Source organism: Megachile rotundata, unplaced genomic scaffold, assembly GCF_050947335.1.
Source record: "Megachile rotundata isolate GNS110a unplaced genomic scaffold, iyMegRotu1 scaffold0032, whole genome shotgun sequence".
Classification (NCBI taxonomy): domain Eukaryota; kingdom Metazoa; phylum Arthropoda; class Insecta; order Hymenoptera; family Megachilidae; genus Megachile; species Megachile rotundata.
This window is the reverse complement of record NW_027473329.1, coordinates 2543233-2548094: the sequence shown is the minus strand read 5'-3', so window position 1 is coordinate 2548094 and position 4862 is coordinate 2543233.

Here is a 4862-nt window from a genome sequence, read left to right as displayed (position 1 = left end):
TGATTGTGTGATTGTGTGATTGTGTGATTGTGTGATTGTGTGATTGTGTGATTGTGTGATTGTGTGATTGTGTGATTGTGTGATTGTGTGATTGTGTGATTGTGTGATTGTGTGATTGTGTGATTGTGTGATTGTGTGATTGTGTGATTGTGTGATTGTGTGATTGTGTGATTGTGTGATTGTGTGATTGTGTAATTGTGATTGTGCGATTGTGATTGTGTGATTGTGTGATTGTGTGATTATGTGATTGTGTGATTGTGTGATTGTGAGGTTGTGTGATTGTGTGATTGTGATTGTGTGATTGTGATTGTGTGATTGTGATTGTGTGATTGTGATTGTGCGATTGTGATTGTGCGATTGTGATTGTGCGATTGTGATTGTGCGATTGTGATTGTGGGATTGTGATTGTGTGATTGTGATTGTGTGATTGTGATTGTGTGATTGTGATCGTGTGATTGTGATTTTGTGATTGTGATTGTGTGATTGTGATTGTGTGATTGTGATTGTGTGATAGTGATTGTGTGATTGTGATTGTGTGATTGTGATTGTGTGATTGTGATTGTGTGATTGTGATTGTGTGATTGTGATTGTGTGATTGTGTGATTGTGTGATTGTGTGATTGTGCGATTGTGATTGTGTGATTGTGAGATTGTGTGATTGTGTGATTGTGTGGTTGTGTGGTTGTGTGATTGTGTGATTGTGTGATTGTGTGATTGTGTGATTGTCTGATTGTGTGATTGTGTGATTGCGTGATTGCGTGATTGCGTGATTGTGTGATTGTGTGATTGTGTGATTGTGGGATTGTGTGATTGTGGGATTGTGTGATTGCGTGATTGTGCGATTGTGCGATTGTGCGATTGTGCGATTGTGTGATTGTGTGATTGTGTGATTGTGTGATTGTGTGATTGTGTGATTGTGTGATTGTGTGATTGTGTGATTGTGTGATTGTGTGATTATGTGATTGTGTGATTGTGATTGTGTGATTGTGTGATTGTGATTGTGTGATTGTGATTGTGTGATTGTGATTGTGTGATTGTGATTGTGTGATTGTGATTGTGTGATTGCGATTGTGTGATTGCGATTGTGTGATTGCGATTGTGTGATTGCGATTGTGTGATTGTGATTGTGTGATTGTGATTGTGTGATTGTGATTGTGTGATTGTGATTGTGTGATTGTGATTGTGTGATTGTGATTGTGTGATTGTGATTGTGTGATTGTGATTGTGTGATTGTGATTGTGTGATTGTGTGATTGTGTGATTGTGTGATTGTGTGATTGTGTGATTGTGTGATTGTGTGATTGTGTGATTGTGTGATTGTGTGATTGTGTGATTGTGTGATTGTGTGATTGCGTGATTGTGTGATTGTGTGATTGTGTGATTGTGTGATTGTGTGATTGTGTGATTGTGTGATTGTGTGATTGTGCGATTGTGATTGTGTGATTGTGAGATTGTGTGATTGTGTGATTGTGTGATTGTGTGATTGTGTGATTGTGATTGTGTGATTGTGATTGTGTGATTGTGATTGTGTGATTGTGATTGTGTGATTGTGATCGTGTGATTGTGATTGTGTGATTGTGATTGTGTGATTGTGTGATTGTGTGATTGTGTGATTGTGTGATTGTGTGATTGTGTGATTGTGTGATTGTGTGATTGTGTGATTGTGTGATTGTGTGATTGTGTGATTGTGTGATTGTGTGATTGTGTAATTGTGATTGTGTGATTGTGTGATTGTGTGATTATGTGATTGTGTGATTGTGTGATTGTGAGGTTGTGTGATTGTGTGATTGTGTGATTGTGTGATTGTGATTGTGTGATTGTGATTGTGTGATTGTGATTGTGTGATTGTGATTGTGCGATTGTGATTGTGCGATTGTGATTGTGTGATTGTGATTGTGTGATTGTGATTGTGTGATTGTGATTGTGTGATTGTGATTTTGTGATTGTGATTGTGTGATTGTGATTGTGTGATTGTGATTGTGTGATAGTGATTGTGTGATAGTGATTGTGTGATTGTGATTGTGTGATTGTGATTGTGTGATTGTGATTGTGTGATTGTGATTGTGTGATTGTGTGATTGTGTGATTGTGTGATTGTGCGATTGTGATTGTGTGATTGTGAGATTGTGTGATTGTGTGATTGTGTGGTTGTGTGGTTGTGTGATTGTGTGATTGTGTGATTGTGTGATTGTCTGATTGTGTGATTGTGTGATTGCGTGATTGCGTGATTGCGTGATTGTGTGATTGTGTGATTGTGTGATTGTGGGATTGTGTGATTGTGGGATTGTGTGATTGTGTGATTGTGCGATTGTGCGATTGTGCGATTGTGCGATTGTGTGATTGTGTGATTGTGTGATTGTGTGATTGTGTGATTGTGTGATTGTGTGATTGTGATTGTGTGATTGTGATTGTGTGATTGTGATTGTGTGATTGTGATTGTGTGATTGTGATTGTGTGATTGTGATTGTGCGATTGTGATTGTGCGATTGTGATTGTGCGATTGTGATTGTGCGATTGTGATTGTGTGATTGTGATTGTGTGATTGTGATTTTGTGATTGTGATTGTGTGATTGTGATTGTGTGATTGTGATTGTGTGATTGTGATTGTGTGATTGTGATTGTGTGATTGTGATTGTGTGATTGTGATTGTGTGATTGTGATTGTGTGATTGTGATTGTGTGATTGTGATTGTGTGATTGTGATTGTGTGATTGTGATTGTGTGATTGTGATTGTGTGATTGTGATTGTGTGATTGTGATTGTGTGATTGTGATTGTGTGATTGTGATTGTGAGGTTGTGTGATTGTGTGATTGTGTGATTGTGTGATTGTGATTGTGTGATTGTGATTGTGTGATTGTGATTGTGTGATTGTGATTGTGCGATTGCGATTGTGCGATTGTGATTGTGTGATTGTGATTGTGTGATTGTGATTGTGTGATTGTGATTGTGTGATTGTGATTTTGTGATTGTGATTGTGTGATTGTGATTGTGTGATTGTGATTGTGTGATAGTGATTGTGTGATAGTGATTGTGTGATTGTGATTGTGTGATTGTGATTGTGTGATTGTGATTGTGTGATTGTGATTGTGTGATTGTGTGATTGTGTGATTGTGTGATTGTGCGATTGTGATTGTGTGATTGTGAGATTGTGTGATTGTGTGATTGTGTGGTTGTGTGGTTGTGTGATTGTGTGATTGTGTGATTGTGTGATTGTCTGATTGTGTGATTGTGTGATTGCGTGATTGCGTGATTGCGTGATTGTGTGATTGCGTGATTGCGTGATTGTGTGATTGTGTGATTGTGTGATTGTGTGATTGTGTGATTGTGTGATTGTGTGATTGTGTGATTGTGTGATTGTGTGATTGTGTGATTGTGTGATTGTGTGATTGTGTGATTGTGTGATTGTGTGATTGTGTGATTGTGTGATTGTGTGATTGTGTGATTGTGTGATTGTGTGATTGTGTAATTGTGATTGTGCGATTGTGATTGTGTGATTGTGTGATTGTGTGATTATGTGATTGTGTGATTGTGTGATTGTGAGGTTGTGTGATTGTGTGATTGTGATTGTGTGATTGTGATTGTGTGATTGTGATTGTGTGATTGTGATTGTGCGATTGTGATTGTGCGATTGTGATTGTGCGATTGTGATTGTGCGATTGTGATTGTGGGATTGTGATTGTGTGATTGTGATTGTGTGATTGTGATTGTGTGATTGTGATCGTGTGATTGTGATTTTGTGATTGTGATTGTGTGATTGTGATTGTGTGATTGTGATTGTGTGATAGTGATTGTGTGATTGTGATTGTGTGATTGTGATTGTGTGATTGTGATTGTGTGATTGTGATTGTGTGATTGTGATTGTGTGATTGTGTGATTGTGTGATTGTGTGATTGTGCGATTGTGATTGTGTGATTGTGAGATTGTGTGATTGTGTGATTGTGTGGTTGTGTGGTTGTGTGATTGTGTGATTGTGTGATTGTGTGATTGTGTGATTGTCTGATTGTGTGATTGTGTGATTGCGTGATTGCGTGATTGCGTGATTGTGTGATTGTGTGATTGTGTGATTGTGGGATTGTGTGATTGTGGGATTGTGTGATTGCGTGATTGTGCGATTGTGCGATTGTGCGATTGTGCGATTGTGTGATTGTGTGATTGTGTGATTGTGTGATTGTGTGATTGTGTGATTGTGTGATTGTGTGATTGTGTGATTGTGTGATTGTGTGATTATGTGATTGTGTGATTGTGATTGTGTGATTGTGTGATTGTGATTGTGTGATTGTGATTGTGTGATTGTGATTGTGTGATTGTGATTGTGTGATTGTGATTGTGTGATTGCGATTGTGTGATTGCGATTGTGTGATTGCGATTGTGTGATTGCGATTGTGTGATTGTGATTGTGTGATTGTGATTGTGTGATTGTGATTGTGTGATTGTGATTGTGTGATTGTGATTGTGTGATTGTGATTGTGTGATTGTGATTGTGTGATTGTGATTGTGTGATTGTGATTGTGTGATTGTGTGATTGTGTGATTGTGTGATTGTGTGATTGTGTGATTGTGTGATTGTGTGATTGTGTGATTGTGTGATTGTGTGATTGTGTGATTGTGTGATTGTGTGATTGCGTGATTGTGTGATTGTGTGATTGTGTGATTGTGTGATTGTGTGATTGTGTGATTGTGTGATTGTGTGATTGTGCGATTGTGATTGTGTGATTGTGAGATTGTGTGATTGTGTGATTGTGTGATTGTGTGATTGTGATTGTGTGATTGTGATTGTGTGATTGTGATTGTGTGATTGTGATTGTGTGATTGTGATCGTGTGATTGTGATTGTGTGATTGTGATTGTGTGATTGTGTGATTGTGTG